An 18,161-nucleotide genomic window follows, 5' to 3' on the forward strand; every position below is an offset into this window, starting at 1 on the left:
CCACACCTACCCTTCAATGGTCCCAACTCCTTCTCCAGGATCACCTTGACCTTTTTGCTACTTGGTGGCTCCTCAAAATCAACCCTTCCAAGACTCAGGCAATCATCGTAGGTCATACCACTCGCTCCTTCTGGCTCCTTGATTTTCCCCTTACCATCTGCGCCCATCCTGTCTACCTCTGCCCCATCCTCACGTACCTTGATCTCACCATCGACCATCACCTCACCTGGGTCACTCATCTCCACTCTGTCCAATCCAAAGGCCACAACCACCTCCGTCTCCTTAAACTGCTCTCTGGCTGGACATGGGGGTTGAACCCCTCTACCATCGTCCACACCAACAAATCCTTAATCTGTCCAATCCTCTGTTATGCTAGTCCCATCTGGATATCTGCCACCACCAAATTCTATAAGTCTCTCCAGATCCATGAGCACCATGCACTCTCTCTCGCTTTCTGTATACGCCTCCCATCCCCCAGGTGGTCCATCTGTGACCTGATTACTTTCCCCCAACTGCTCCTTTTCCTCAAACATATCCTCTACCCCTTCTGCTGACTTGATACCCCATCCCCTGGTTGCTCCTCTCCTCCCCAACCCACACCTGCTGCCACTCCTTGACTGTTGTGTCCCCCCTACCCACCACCTCTACACCCTCCATCTCCTTTCCAAAGGTCTCCCCCTATTGAATGATGCCTTCTCTCCCTCCATTTATCCCTCGTATCAACTCTGATCCTCACCTCCCACTCCCTGCTTCTGTCCTTTTTTCCTTTTTTCAGGCTCCCTCGCCCCCCCCTTCCTTCCTGTATTCCCCCACCTAGCCTCTCTTTGACTCCATTCTGTCCCCTGAGTCCTTTTGCTTTCCCCTCCTCTCCTTTCCCGACTCCTTTCTGCATCTGCCTTGCCCCTCCCCCTTTTATGTGTCCTCTCCCTCCATCAGTTCCCCTGATTTTTCTTTTCCTCTCCTTCCCCCATTTCCCCCCCCCGACCCCCCTCATCGGTCTAGGTCCCCCCCCCCCCCCCGCAGTCTGCCATAGTGTCTCTTCTGTAGTGCAGTTTCAAGTGAGTGTTCAGTGTTGTGCATTTGCTTTCAGTGTTGCGAACAGACACCATACTGTCGCTAGGCGTTTTTTTTTTTAACTCTTGTAAACAGAAACCAGACTGTCGCTATGTTTTTAATTGTGCCTGACTACTTACTGTGTGTCTTCATTCGCATTGTCAACCCCGTGTTTTTATATTTTTAACTTCCACAACTTTTCGCCATTTTACAGTTTTTTTAAAGTCACCGTTTTATTGCCTGTTTTTATTGTTTGTTATAACGTAATAATCGGTCAAGCGCATGAGGATTATAATTTCAGCGGCCACCTGCTGGTCCTGTTATCTTAGAATAGCACTCCGTATCATCCTAGCTTTAATTCCAGGCTCTTTCGTGGTAACAGGAACATTACACTATACAAGCAATTGTAACAGACAATCGCAATATGCATACACACAACCGAGACTTCATACAAGACGAGAGGAAGTGGCATGGTACTAACAAAATGGAATCACATTCGCGAGGAAGGGGGTGCAATTCCCGGCTGCGAAATGCCGCGTTGGCACTACCGATCTCCTTCCCTGTCCGTGACAAATCCGAGATTGTACTTCGTCTCTGATGACCTCGTCTTCGACGGCACGCTAAACTAAATCATCCTTCTTCCGTACCTGATAAGAACTGAGCGTAATATAGAAGTATCTTACCTAAACTAATGCCTCCCATTTAATTTCAGAGTAACTGCAGCAGGCGCACAAAGCACAATAACTTACGAGGGATTGCTGATAAGTAATTCCCCCGAATTTTTTTGCGTGAAAATTCTTAAAGCTTTTTAAATGAAAAATTTTTGTTAACATTCTACATTTTTATGTTTCATTTTACATATTTGCTACCCTCTGCCGCTAGAGAGATCCGAATTGTAGTGTGTAACACGGTGATGTGTAACGTAACTGTGTCGATGCATTTGTAATAGAGTTTCGAATTCGAAGAATTCGTTCATCCATGGAGCACCGTCTCCATCAGCATGACAGTGACAGGCCACAACGAACGCTGTAACATTTGGAGCAATTCGACAATTCGACGGCCTGGGTTTCACTGTTGTCGCTCATCCTCCATACAGTCCCGCCTTGACCCCATCAGATATTCACCTTTTTCCAAAACATAAGTAACACCTGCGAGGACTTCACTTTGATAGTGATGAAGCGGTGGGTAGAAGTGAGGTCGTGAAAAGGTCAACAATGTCAAACATTCTACAGTGACGGTATCAACAAACTGGTCTCTCATTGGCAGAAATGTGTTCGTCTCCAGGGTGACTACGTTGAGAAATAAATATAGTCATGAAGAATAAAGATGTATAATTTTAATAATGTTCGTTTTATTGAAAAATCTTTAAGATTTTTCACACAAAAAGTTCGGAGGCATTATTTTTCAAGATGCCCTCGTAGTTAAATAGAGCTACATACTGTCAATTTTTACATAGTCACCAAAATTCGTCTTATCGTTTACCAAAGGTAAAAGCCTGCATGCTTCGCTTATAGAACTGAACCACCTGACGCTAGGCACTATCTTACAGCTTTGACGGCAGCATCCATGTCTCAGAAATGATGGCCACGTAACCCATACTTTTTATGCCCAAATAGATGGTTGTCTGAAGATGCGAAGTCAGAAAATTGTCATCTTCAGCCTTGTATTGGTCCAACAGGTCCCACAAAATTTCCAGTCGATGATTTTTTTTTGGCTTATGTAAGCATCTACGAGACGAATCTTGCACTCACTTTGCTACAACCAAGTTTGCGCAACTTATTTTTTCAGGCATTACATCCGTAATTCTGCTGTGAACACAATTCCGTGGGCGTAATCCGCCAATAATCACAGATGAATTGACCGAGACGGTGCTTATCATGAGGGAAGACAGCTGAGCAGAGTCGACCAGGTCGTGATTATCATGCATGTCCTCTCCAGCATTGCTGAAATGCCATCCCCACTGCCTCTGATTACTCACGTCTGCTGTTGTGTCTCTATATACCTGAAACTAGCGGCGATGGGTTTTTATTGACGCAGTTTGTTCAACAGTGAGGAATTAAATGATACATCTCTGATTTGTACGCACATTGATAATAGACGTCATTCTGGAATGATCACCCGCTGCTGCCATCTGTCACAGGACAACAAAGATTAATGAAATTAGTACTACGCTAACAATCTGAAGGCATTAGTCCCGGAATAATGCTGGAATTAGCAACCCACGTCAAATAGAATCTTAACCTGAACAACAGTACTAATTTTCCTTATTGTTGACGTCGGTCACTCTCTGATTATGAGACGTAGTATACTTCGACTTAAATTCTACTCTGCAGACCGCTCTGGAGAGCTATGGAGTTTGGTTTATATTCCGGTACCCAGCTGATCTGAGTGACGACTTCGAAACACGAACACCTTTATTCGATTTTCGGTCCCGCTCACAATTCTGCGCTGTGACGATGTTTCACTACGTTTCTACGAGGATTGCCCAGAAAGTAATGCACCGCATTTTTTTCCTTCAGCAATTCTTTATTGAACATAATAAGAATTGCACACACGAAAGACTGGTGTTTTATCTACTCACCCTATTTTTCCACGTAATCTCCATCCTGTTCGAAACAAGGGCGTGTATACCCTATCGATACCAATCCTAGTCATGGTGGTGGAGTCAGTGCTTCCCTGTGTGAACTTCCTTTGCTGACTGACAGGTACAGCGCCAGCTGCCGAGTCGTACGAGGTGCATTCATGTTCTAAGGCCTCCGATTTTTTTTCTAATTAACTACTCACCCGAAATCGATGAAACTGGCGTTACTCTCGACGTAATCGCCCTGCAGACGTACACGTTTTTCACAACGCTGACGCCATGATTCCATGGCAGCGGCGAAGGCTTCTTTAGGAGTCTGTTTTGACCACTGGAAAATCGCTGAGGCAATAGTAGCATGGCTGGTGAATGTGCGACCACGGAGTGTATCTTTCATTGTTGGAAAAAGCCAAAAGTCACTAGGAGCCAGGTCAGGTGATTAGGGAGCATGAGGAATCACTTCAAAGTTGTTATCTCGAAGAAACTGTTGCGTAACGTTAGCTCGATGTGCGGGTGTGTTGTCTTGGTGAAACAGCACACGCGCAGCCCTTCCCGGACGTTTTTTTTTTGCAGTGCAGGAAGGAATTTGTTCTTCAAAACATTTTCGTAGGATGCACCTGTTACCGTAGTGCCCTTTGGAACGCAATGGGTAAGGATTACGCTTTCGCTGTCGCAGAACACTGGCGGTACCCGAAATTTTTTTGGTGGCAGTGAATCTGTGTGCTTCCATTGAGCTGACTGGCTCTTTGTTTCTGGATTGAAAAATGGCATCCACGTCTCATCTATTGTCACAACCGACGAAAAGAAAGTCCCATTCATGCTGTCGTTGTGCGTCAACATTGCTTGGCAACATGCCACACGGGCAGCCATGTGGTCGTCCGTCAGCATTCGTGGCACCCACCTGGATGACACTTTTCGCATTTTCAGGTCGTCATGCAGGATTGTTTGCACAGAACCCACAGAAATGCCAACTCTGGAGGCGATCTGTTCAACAGTCATTCGGCGATCCCCCAAAACAATTCTCTCCACTTTCTCGATCCTGTCGTCAGACCGGCTTATGCGAGCCCGAGGTTGTATCGGTTTGTTGTCACACGATGTTCTGCCTGTCGCACCCACGAACGCACTTTCGACACATCCATAACTCCACCAACACATGTCTCCTTCAACTGTCGATGAATTTCAATTGGTTTCACACCATGCAAATGCAGAAAACGAATGATTGCACACTGTTCAAGTAAGGAAAACGTCGCCATTTTAAGTATTTAAAACAGTTCTCATTCTCGCCGCTGGTGGTAAAATTCCATCTGCCGTACGGTCCTGCCATCTCTGGGACGTATTGACAATGAACGCGGCCTCATTTTAAAACAATGCGCATGTTTCTATCTCTTTCCAGTCCGGAGAAAAAAAAATCGGAGGCCTTAGAACTTGAATGCAGCTCGTAGTGCGTCTGTCCTCGCGAATGACATCATCAGTTCGCTGCAAAATGTCAGGTGTGACAGCCGTGGATGGTCTCCCCGATCGCTGCAAATCGTGGAGCTCCGTCGAACCGCCTTCTGATGACCTCACTCTCCGTCCCATGCTCCATGGACTTTGCACAAGCGTTTGTGAATATCCCCCCACAGTTTCTGTCTCTGCAGTGAGAAATTCAATGACGGCACTTTGCTTGTAACGTACATCACCTACAGACGCCATTTTGAAACTGTCCTGCAGCTACGCCATCTGTCGGAAGTGACTCAAACTTGGTGAGCTCCCTCAGGAGACTTCAAGTAATACATACGTAACGTTTCGCATTCGTAGCATTGTTTTCGGACGATAAAAAAATGCGGTGCATTATTTTCTGGGCAACCCTCGCACAATGAAGAAGAGACACGCATATCTTTGAATATTAGAAGGTTGGTGTTTACTATACATTTTCTTTCTGTTCAGACGGTCTGGCGCACCTACGAGAGCGTGCTGAAAAGTAATGCCTCCGATTTCTTTAATATAAAAACTCTTAAGGGTTTTTAAATAAAACGAACTTTATTAACATTCTACATGTTTATTCTTCGTGTCTACATACTGATTTCTCAACATTGTCACCCTGGCAGCGAAAAAATTTCTCACAGCGAGAGACCAGTATGTTGAGACTGTCTTTGTCGAATGATTGACTTTGTTGACGGAGCCACAACCTCACCTCTACTGCATCGCTTCATCACTACCAAAGTGTTATTTAAGTTTTGGAAACAACTGGAGAGCGGATGGGGCTACGTCGGAAATGTATGGAGGACGATCGATGACAGTGAAACCCAAGGCGCCGGATTGTTGCAGATGTCGCAGCCCTCTTGTGTGGTCTGGATTTGCTACGCTGAAGGATAGGGTGTTCCATGTGTGGACAAACTCTTCGAATTCCTGTTTTCAGTTTCCTGAGGGTCTCGCAGTACCTTGCTGAGTTTATGGTGGTGCCTTTACGCATGATCTGCAAATGCACCACACCTTCAACATCCCAGAACACTACGAGCATGACATTGCCTGTTGATGGCTTGGTCTTGAACTTCTGCTGATGGCATGGTCTTGAACGGTTTTGGTGTCGGTGATCCTTTGCGGTGGAACTCCGTTGATGCTCTCTTGTTTTCGGGGTCAAATTGGTAAAACCGGTTTTCATCAGCTGTCACAATGCTGTTATTGAACCCATCACCATCAGGCTCAAAACCTAAAAGAAGTTGTTGACATATGTCCAATCTACTCTGTTTCATGTCAGGAGTGAGCAATCGACGGACTAATCGTTCACATTTTTCTGTACCCCAGTTCTAGAATGACGGCCTGTGCACGCTCTCTTGATACGCCACACTTACCTGAGTAGCTCTGTCTAAGTTATCTTACAATTTTCTGTGACCAGATCATCAATTCGGTTCCGATGAGATCGTCGGTTGCAGAACGGGGTCGTCCGTTCAAAGCTCAGTCACACTTGTTGAGGTTAGCAACACCGTACAAGCGCAAACAATCCAATTTCGTACATTACTGATGTCGACACGTCGATACAATCTTCACCGTACACAGCTTTCATTCTTCTACGGATTTCAATTGGAGGCACGTTTTCTGCGGCTGTTTCTCACGCTCTGACATAGTTACGTTACAGACCGCCACATTATCGATTACTCGTTAAATAGGGATCGCCACATTATCGATTACTCGATAAATAGTACAATTCTCAAGGCTGTCAATTCAACTAAGTACCTGGGTGTTAAAATTACGAACAACTTCAGTTGGAAAGACCACATAGATAATATTGTGGGGAAGGCGAGCCAAAGGTTGCGTTTCATTTGCAGGACACTTAGAAGATGCAAAAAGTCCACTAAAGAGGCAGCTTACACTACACTCGTTCGTCCTCTGTTAGAATATTGCTGCGCGGTGTGGGATCCTTACCAGGTGGGATTGACGGAGGACATCGAAAGGGTGCAAAAAAGGGCAGCTTGTTTTGTATTATCACGTAATAGGGGAGAGAGTGTGGCAGATATACGCGAGTCGGGATGGAAGTCATTAAAGCAAAGACGTTTTTCGTCGCGGCGAGATCTATTTACGAAATTTCAGTCACCAACTTTCTCTTCCGAATGCGAAAATATTTTGTTGAGCCCAACCTACATAGGTAGGAATGATCATCAAAATAAAGTAAGAGAAATCAGAGCTCGAACAGAAAGGTTTAGGTGTTCGTTTTTTCCGCGCGCTGTTCGGGAGTGGAATGGTAGAGAGATAGTATGATTGTGGTTCGATGAACCCTCTGCCAAGCACTTAAATGTGAATTGCAGAGTAATCATGTAGATGTAGATTATAAGCTGTAATTAGCAGCCCTATAGAGGCAGAGTGTTCCAGCTTGCCAGCGAAGCCGGAAAGTCGACCGAGTAATACGCATGGCATTTAATATCTCTACCGATATTGAGAACAGAATAACAAAATTCGGAGGCATTATCTTTCCGCACGCACTCGTACAGACTACGAGTAAACGTGCCAGTACTTTCGCCGAGTTCTGACCAATCTGCTTTAAATTCTTCTCAGCAATCAGAATATCGTAGTTGTTGACGAGTGTTCTACAATGCCCTACAAATCTTCCAGGCAGCCTACTCGGAGCTACTGAAAGCTACATGTTGTCTTTGGGTTCATTGATCCCTTTGTGAATATCTAATGCCAGTGGTCGATTGCTCCAGAAGCCGTCAGCGTCGAGGCTATTAAATATAACAACGGTGGGGAAGGAGTCGTTGCCGGAGAGTACGGAAATCGAAATGTGTGCTTTAGCCGGTAAATGACTGCAGAGGAAACAGCAATGTTTGTTTTGGCTTGTTTTCGCGGCAGTGGGTGGCTCATCATTAGTGCTTTGCCAACAACATTCTTTTGTCAACAAGTTGCAGCTGTGTCTTATGGCACAGTTATGTGAAGTATCCGTGCCTTGATGTAAAGTTGTTTTCCAAACATTGTAAAAGGCTTCCCACAATTATCCTTTTTCTTCGTAAACTGTGTTGTTATTGCGGAAGACCACTGAAACACAGTATGAGAATGATATTTTTCTTGAAGAATCAAGTTAGCCACGGTCGCTAGCAATTCTTTTTATTACTACGACCCGTGTCGACAGATCTACGCTGTCATCATTGGATCTTGTGTAATTAAAAAGAATTGCTAGTGATCTTAGCTAACTTGTTTCTTTAAGAATAATGTAACTTTCAGGTCGCCACCAAATTGATGCAGTACCAAATACGTAAGACAGCGGGTTGAAAGAGATGGATAGCAATAATTTGTGCCAATATTTCTCTAATTTTGTACGTCTACGCCTGTGTTCCACCGTATAGTGTTTGTTGGAAGCTACAGGGTGTTTCAAAAATGACCGGTATATTTGAAACGGCAATAAAAACTAAACGAGCAGCGATAGAAATACACCGTTTGTTGCAATATGCTTGGGACAACAGTACATTTTCAGGCAGACAAACTTTCGAAATTACAGTAGTTACAATTTTCAACAACAGATGGCGGTGCGGTCTGGGAAACTCTATAGTACGATATTTTCCACATATCCACCATGCGTAGCAATAATATGGCGTAGTCTCTGAATGAAATTACCCGAAACCTTGGACAACGTGTCTGGCGGAATGGCTTCACATGCAGATGAGATGTACTGCTTCAGCTGTTCAATTGTTTCTGGTTTCTGGCGGTACACCTGGTCTTTCAAGTGTCCCCACAGAAAGAAGTCACAGGGGTTCATGTCTGGCGAATAGGGAGGCCAATCCACGCCGCCTCCTGTATGTTTCGGATAGCCCAAAGCAATCACACGATCATCGAAATATTCATTCAGGAAATTAAAGACGTCGGCCGTGCGATGTGGCCGGGCACCATCTTGCATAAACCACGAGGTGTTCGCAGTGTCGTCTAAGGCAGTTTGTACCGCCACAAATTCACGAAGAATGTCCAGATAGCGTGATGCAGTAATCGTTTCGGATCTGAAAAATGGGCCAATGATTCCTTTGGAAGAAATGGCGGCCCAGACCAGTACTTTTTGAGGATGCAGGGACGATGGGACTGCAACATGGGGCTTTTCGGTTCCCCATAAGCGCCAGTTCTGTTTATTGACGAAGCCGTCCAGGTAAAAATAAGCTTCGTCAGTAAACCAAATGCTGCCCACATGCATATCGCCATCATCAATACTGTGCACTATATCGTTAGCGAATGTCTCTCGTGCAGCAATGGTTGCCGCGTTTGAATTTTGTATGGATAGAGGTGTCAACTCTGGCGCATGAGACGATACGTGGACGTTGGCGTCATTTGGACCGCAGCTGCAACACGGCGAATGGAAACCCGAGGCCGCTGTTGGATCACCTGCTGCACTAGCTGCGCGTTGCCCTCTGTGGTTGCCGTACGCGGTCGCCCTACCTTTCCAGCACGTTCATCCGTCACGTTCCCAGTCCGTTGAAATTTTTCAAACAGATCCTTTATTGTATCGCTTTTCGGTCCTTTGGTTACATTAAACCTCCGTCGAAAACTTCGTCTTGTTGCAACAACACTGTGTTCTAGGCGGTGGAATTCCAACACCAGAAAAATCCTCTGTTCTAAGGAATAAACCATGTTGTCTACAGCACACTTGCACATTGTGAACAGCACACGCTTACAGCAGAAAGACGACGTACAGAATGGCGCACCCACAGACTGCGTTGTCTTCTATATCTTTTACATCACTTGCAGCGCCATCTGTTGTTGAAAATTGTAACTACTGTAATTTCGAAAGTTTGTCCGCCTGAAAATGTACTGTTGTCCCAAGCATATTGCAACAAACGGTGTATTTCTATCGCTGCTCGTTTAGTTTTTATCGCCGTTTCAAATATACCGGTCATTTTTTAAACACCCTGTACATAGATTGCCAGAATAATTTTCTATGTTTCCTTCTAGATTTGCGAAAATTAGAAAAAAGGGTTGGTACTGGGGCCTGTGGAGTGATGTGCTCATTTCAAAGACTGGTTTAATACAGCTCTCCATGCTAGACGGTCCTGTGAAAGCCTCTTCAACTTAATGCAGTCTGCATCCACTTGCACTTAGTTAATACTGTATAATGAAAATTGGCCTCCATCTACAAATTTTACCCACGACACTTCTCTCTGCTACCAGTTACATTACTTCTTCTTTTACATCTACATCCGTACTCTGCAAACCACTGTTAAGTGCACGGGAGAGGGTACTTCCCACTGTACCAATTATTTGGATTTCTTCCGTATGGTGCGGTATATAAGGGGCTGTGGTAAATTCCTAGATTCTTCAATTAAAGATCGTTCTTGAAACTTTGTAAGAAATCTTTCTCGGAATGTTCGGTGTCTGTCTTCAAGCGTCCACCAGTTCAATTTCTTCCCACGAGTCAAGCAGACCTGTGACGCCTCGTGCTACCTTTCTCTGTATACGCTGTGTTCCTCTGTATCTCCTGCTAGTTCTATTTGGTCCCACACACTTGAGCAATACTCTATGGTGGGTCGCAAGTGTGTTTTGTACGCAATATCCTTCGTAGACAGGTTGTATTTCCCCAATGAACAGAAGTTCGTCACCTGCTTTACTTATGAGTGAGCCTGTGTGGTTGCTCTATTTCATACCCCTACATATTGTTTTAGACCGAGATATTTGTATGAGTTGACCGATTACAGTTGTGACACTGGTGTTCTGGTCATAGGATATTAGGTTTTTACATTATCGGATGTACACATTTTTATATTTACGAACATTTAAAGCAAGTTGCCAATCTTTGCAGCACTTCGAAATCTTATGACGATCCGATTGAACATCTGTGCAGCGTTTTTTCAGATAAATGCAGCATCTGCGAATCACCTGAAGTAACTATTAATGTGTCAGGATGTATCCAGTCAACAAATCCCTTCCTTTAGTCAAGTTATACCACAAATTTCTTTTCCCCCCAATATGTTTTAGTACCTCTCCACTCGTTATCAGATCCACCCATCTCACCTTCAGCATTCTTCTATAGGACATTTCAGAGTTTAACGTACATCTTTCACTTCGTAGAAGGCTGTATTGCTGATAAATACGTTCAGAAAATACATCTTGATACTTAAACTTGTATTACCTTCTTTCTGTAAACACTTTTATTGGTATTGTCAGTCTACATTTTATATCATCTCCAATTCCGCTTTGTATATGTTCGAATTTGTCTAATTTTGCACATGTGGTCACTGGACGAATTATTTGTTGGTGGAAGCGCCCCGAAATTCGGGACAAGAAACCTATTCGACACAGACCGCCTTTCACTGGAGTTCGTTGAGCATTTAAGAGACTAAAAAAAGTCATTAGTGACAAAGCCGTCTGCTCGTCTTCGAATCTCCTCTAGTCTCCTCCATTAATACTAGGTAGTAACAGTCCTAGACAGATGAAGAGTACTGAATAACTGTTCGAACGAGGGTTTAGTAAGCGACCTGTTTTGTGAGTGTAACACACTTCCTTACAATTATTTCGATAACTCTCAGATCGCTTGTGCTCTCAGTTGACTTTATGTAAGCACAAGAGTTCAGAAACAGGAGAAAGGTTGGAAAAGAAGCTGCAAGGGTGTGGTCTTATACACTCCTGGAAATTGAAATAAGAACACCGTGAATTCATTGTCCCAGGAAGGGGAAACTTTATTGACACATTCCTGGGGTCAGATACATCACATGATCACACTGACAGAACGACAGGCACATAGACACAGGCAACAGAGCATGCACAATGTCGGCACTAGTACAGTGTATATCCACCTTTCGCAGCAATGCAGGCTGCTGTTCTCCCAATGAGACGATCGTAGAGATGCTGGATGTAGTCCTGTGGAACGGCTTGCCATGCCATTTCCACCTGGCGCCTCAGTTGGACCAGCGTTCGTGCTGGACGTGCAGACCGCGTGAGACGACGCTTCATCCAGTCCCAAACATGCTCAATGGGGGACAGATCCGGAGATCTTGCTGGCCAGGGTAGTTGACTTACACCTTCTAGAGCACGTTGGGTGGCACGGGATACATGCGGACGTGCATTGTCCTGTTGGAACAGCAAGTTCCCTTGCCGGTCTAGGAATGGTAGAACGATGGGTTCGATGACGGTTTGGATGTACCGTGCACTATTCAGTGTCCCCTCGACGATCACCAGTGGTGTACGGCCAGTGTAGGAGATCGCTCCCCACACCATGATGCCGGGTGTTGGCCCTGTGTGCCTCGGTCGTATGCAGTCCTGATTGTGGCGCTCACCTGCACGGCGCCAAACACGCATACGACCATCATTGGCACCAAGGCAGAAGCGACTCTCATCGCTGAAGACGACACGTCTCCATTCGTCCCTCCATTCACGCCTGTCGCGACACCACTGGAGGCGGGCTGCACGATGTTGGGGCGTGAGCGGAAGACGGCCTAACGGTGTGCGGGACCGTAGCCCAGCTTCATGGAGACGGTTGCGAATGGTCCTCGCCGATACCCCAGGAGCAACAGTGTCCCTAATTTGCTGGGAAGTGGCGGTGCGGTCCCCTACGGCACTGCGTAGGATCCTACGGTCTTGGCGTGCATCCGTGCGTCGCTGCGGTCCGGTCCCAGGTCGACGGCCACGTGCACCTTCCGCCGACCACTGGCGACAACATCGATGTACTGTGGAGACCTCACGCCCCACGTGTTGAGCAATTCGGCGGTACGTCCACCCGGCCTCCCGCATGCCCACTATACGCCCTCGCTCAAAGTCCGTCAACTGCACATACGGTTCACGTCCACGCTGTCGCGGCATGCTACCAGTGTTAAAGACTGCGATGGAGCTCCGTATGCCACGGCAAACTGGCTGACACTGACGGCGGCGGTGCACAAATGCTGCGCAGCTAGCGCCATTCGACGGCCAACACCGCGGTTCCTGGTGTGTCCGCTGTGCCGTGCGTGTGATCATTGCTTGTACAGCCCTCTCGCAGTGTCCGGAGCAAGTATGGTGGGTCTGACACACCGGTGTCAATGTGTTCTTTTTTTCCATTTCCAGGAGTGTATTTAAGAGCGTTTGGTGAAAACAGCATACACATCGGAGCAATCGATCACGAGATATTTCAGTTTTAATTAAGTACTGAAATCAGAATTCGTGGCAGTGCACGGACGCCGAAGACAACCATTGTGACGGTTTGGGACAGTAGGGGTTCAAGTACACCAAGTATTCATGGTGGGGCGTAGAGCGCAGCTAAGAAAAGTTTTAGGAAGGCTGGCGAAAGAATACTAGTGGCACAAACTAAACATCAGACGCAGTTCTAGAGGGCAGACACCTCTTGCCAACAAGCAGGTGGAGGAGTTCAAAGAATGAACCACTGGGAAAAATAGTGTATCAGAAAAACACCTTTCATTCACGAACGTCACCATAGAGGAGACCATCCTCATCGTGCAAGAAAATTTAATTAATAATAAGTGTTTGATTACAGAAGAAATAATTGAGGTTATTTCTCTGCTATGACTACTCAAGTCACACAATTAATTTTCCTTTAAATAATCATATTTACGAACAATACGATGGACTTGTTGTGGTTAGTTGCCTGGCTGGTTTTCTAGCGGACGTCTTTGTAAACCATCTCGAATGCAAATTTTTCAATAAGAAATCACCAGAATGTCATAAAATTATATTTTACCCGTGTTACATCGATGGCATTATAGTTATCTTCAATGGTGGTGCTTATTAGACTGTTATGCTGACCAATGAATTCAATGCGCTCCATCCAAAAATGGATTTCAGCCGTGAGAACATGGATCAAGATGGAGTACTAAATTATCTTGATCTGCAGCTTCATCTAGTGTATAATAAAATCCATATTGACATTTTCAGAAAACCAACCACGAGCGACTATTATTCACGCGTCGTCACGCAGCCCCTGGCAATATAAGCTTAGCATTTTCAGAGTAATGGTTTTCCGGGTTCTAGAGTTACCTCATAGTGACTCAGTCATCATCGTAGAACTTAATAATCTTAAATACATTGCTGTTAAGAATGGCTACAGCGCTTCCATTGTTAACAAACTCTGTGAAGCAAAAATGTGTAAAGATCGCTTTAGTTCTCCTAGCAGCCCGTCTGACGCGGACATTAACTATGTACATTTGCCCTTTTTAAGTCACATTTCGTATGATCTTAGACTCTTCCGGCGGGTAGACGTTCGAGTAGTTTTCTGTGGCGATACCAACATTCAGTATACTGTATGTACATAGGAAGTGAGCAGCCGACCAGAGATAAATGCCTAAGTTCAGTCGTGTGCTTGCTCGAATGTGAGGAATGTCATGCGGCGTACAAGAGCCAACCTGGAAGAAAACTGAAGACCAGATTTCAAGATCACATATTAAAGAAAAAAGGCCAAGTAAGACATAACTTGGTCTTTGGGAAAGTCCAATGGCCATCGTTCTCCCACATTGCTCAAATGGTTCAAATGGCTCTGAGCACTATGGGACTGAACATCTGAGGTCATCAGTCCCGTAGAACTACTTAAACCTAACTAACCTGAGGACACCACATCTGTGTTTTTAACAAGAAGGTCCATTATTATCTGGAAGTGGGATTTTTAAGAGTTTTGATTTTTGTTGTAAACTCTTGCACTGAGAGACCTCTCTAGTTTATCATCAGCACCCCACTGAAGTGGTGTATTGTACGACTTAGACGGCGCACTCGCTTCGCATCCGGACATAGCATTGACACTGTTGTGTGAGTGTGTTGTGCATTGAACCAGGGACCTGGAAACGACGGAGAGGCTTCGTCCCTCTATAGCACTCAGTGGTCCACAACCCCACAACGGGCTACAGCAGTCCACCCCCCCCCCCCCCCTCCTCTATCACCGCCCCACATCTCCAAGGTGATTGTGCGGTTGGGCCCCCCGTGGAGCCCGTCGGGAACGTCTCATACCAAACGAGTGTAACCTGAAATGTTTGTGTGATAGAGTAATTATGGTGTACGCGTACATGTAGACAGTTTTTGCGCAGCAATCGCCGACGTAGTGTAACTGAGGCGGAATAAGGGAAACCAGCCCGATTCGCCGAGGCAGAAGGAAAACCGCCTTAAAAACCATCTACAGGCAGGCCGGCACACTGGACTTCGACACTAATCTGCCGGTCGGATTTGTGCCAGGGGCCAGCACGCCAACCCCCTCGGGAAGCAGATTGACACTGTTAGTCATTACTGCCTCCCCCATGAACCATGGACCTTGCCGTTGGTGGGGAGGCTTGCGAGCCTCAGCGATACAGATAGCCGTACCATAGGTGCAACCACAAGGAGGAGTATCTGTTGAGAGGCCAGACAAACGTGTGGTTCCTGAAGAGGGGCAGCAGCCTTTTCAGTAGTTGCAGGGGCAACGGTCTGGATGATTGACTGATCTGGCCTTGCAACACTAACCAAAAGGGCCTTGCTGTGCTGGTACTGCGAACGGCTGAAAGCAAGGGGAAACTACAGCCGTAATTTTTCCCGAGGGCATGCAGCTTTACTGTATGGTTAAATGATGATTGCCGTTTATCGGGTAAAATATTCCGGAGGTAAAATAATCCCCCATTCGGATCTCCGGGCGGGGACTACTCAAGAGGATGTCGTTATCAGGAAAAGAAAACTGGCGTTCTACGGATCGGAGCGTGGAACGTCAGATCCCTTAATCGGGAAGGTAGATTAGAAAATTTAAAAAGGGAAATTGATAGGTTAAAGTTGGATATAGTGCGAATTAGTGAAGTTCGGAGGAAGGAGGAACTAGATTTCTGGTCAGGTGAATACAGGGTTATAAATAGAAAATCAAATAGGAGTAATGCAGGAGTAGGTTTAGTGATGAATAAAAAAATAGGAATGCGGGTAAACTACTACAAAGAGCATGGTAAACGCATTATTGTGGTCAAGATAGATACGTAGCCCATGCCTACTACAGTATTACAAAATTATATGCCAACTAGCTCCGCAGATGACGAAGAGATTCATGAAATGTATGATGAGATAAAAGAAATTATTCAAATAGTGAAGGGAGACGAAAATTTAATAGTCATGGGTGACTGGAATTCGACAGTAGGAAAAGGAAGAGAAGGAAACGTAGGTGCATATGGAATGGGGGTAAGAAATGAAAGAGGAAGACACCTGGTAGAATTTTGCACAGAGCATAACTTAATCATAGCTAACACTTGGTTCAAGAATCATGAAAGAAGGTTGTATACATGGAAGAACCCTGGAGATACTAAAAGGTATCATATAGATTATATAATGGTAAGACAGAGATTTAGGAACCAGGTTTTAAATTGTAAGACATTTCCAGGGGCAGATGTGGACTCTGACCATAATCTACTGGTTATGAACTGTAGATTAAAACTGAAGAAACTGCAAAAAGGTGGCAGTTTAAGGAGATGGGACCTGGATAAACTGAAAGAACCATAGGTTGTACAGAGTTTCAGGGAGAGCGTAAGGGAACAATTGACAGGAATGGGGGAAATAAATACAGTAGAAGAAGAATGGTTAGTTTTGAGAGATGAAATAGTGAAGGCAGCAGAGGATCAAGTCGGTAAAAAGACGAGGGCTAGTAGAAATCCTTGCGAAACATAAAAGATATTGAATTTAATTGATGAAAGGAGAAAATACAAAAATGCAGTAAATGAAGCAGGCAAAAAGGAATACAAACGTCTCAAAACTGAGATCGGCAGGAAGTGCAAAATGGGTAAGCAGGGATGGCTAGAGGACAGATGTAAGGATGTAGAGGCATATCACACTAGGGGTAAGATAGATATTGCCCACAGGAAAATTCAAGAGACCTTTGGAGAAAAGAGAACGATTTGTATGAATATCAAGAGCTCAGATGGAAACCCAGTTCTAAGCAAAGAAGGGAAATCAGAAAGGTGGAAGTAGTATATAAAGAGTCCATACAAGAGCGAGGTTCTTGAGGTCAATATTATGAAAATGGAAGAGGATGAAGATGAAATAGGAGATATGATACTGCGTGAAGAGTTTGACAGAGCACTGAAAGATTTAAGCCGAAACAAGGCCCCTGGAGTAGACAACATTCCATTAGAACCACTGGTACCCTTGGGAGAGCCAGCCCTGACAAAACCCTACCGTCTGGTGAGCAAAATGTGTGAGACAGGCAAAATACCCTCAGACGCCAAGAAGAATATAATAATTCCAATCCCAAGGAAAGCAGATGTTGACAGATGTGAAAATTACCGACCTATCAGTTTAATAAGCCACTGCTGCAAAATACTAACACGAATTCGTCACAGAGGAATGGAAAAACTGCTAGAAGCCGACTTCGGGGAAGATCAGTTTGGATTCCATAGAAATGTTGGAACGCGTGAGACAATACTGACCCTACGACTTACCTTAGAAAACAGATGAAGTAAATCATACAATGTAGGCTTTCACGGCCGGTGTTGTCTTCAGTTGAAGATGTCTCCCGCAGATGGAGACGAAACGTCAGGTGGATATTTTATACATCGATATTCGGGAGGACGATGGTTCAATCCTGTCTCCGTCCATCCTGATTTAGGTTTTCCCTGATTTCCCTAAATCGTTTCAGGCAAATTCCGGGATGGTTCCTTTGAAAGGGCACGGCCGATTTCCTTTCCAATCCTTCCCTAACCCGAGCTTGCGCTCCGTCTCTAATGACCTCGTTGTCGACGGGACGTTAAACACTAACCACCACCATATACATCGACCACGGCCTCTCAGCCCGGAAGTTTCAACCGAAGAAGATGAAGTAAAGGCAAACCTACGTTTCTAGCATTTGTAGACTGAGAGAAAGCTTTTGACAATGTTGACTGGAACACACTCTTTCGAATTCTGAAGGTGGCAGGGGTAAAATAAAGGGAGCGAAACGCTATTTACCATTTGTGCCGAAAGCAGATGGCAGTTATAAGAGTCGAGGGGCATGAAAGGGAAGCAGTGGTTGGAAAGGGAGTGAGACAGGGTTGTAGACTCTCCCCGTGTTATTCAATCTCTATATTGGGCAAGCAGAAAATGAAACAAAAGAAAAATCCCGAGTAGGAATTAAAATCCATAGAGAAGAAATAAAAACTTTGAGGCTCGCCGATGACATTGTAATTCTGTG

Source organism: Schistocerca cancellata, chromosome 1 (assembly GCF_023864275.1).
Source record: "Schistocerca cancellata isolate TAMUIC-IGC-003103 chromosome 1, iqSchCanc2.1, whole genome shotgun sequence".
Lineage (NCBI taxonomy): Eukaryota > Metazoa > Arthropoda > Insecta > Orthoptera > Acrididae > Schistocerca > Schistocerca cancellata.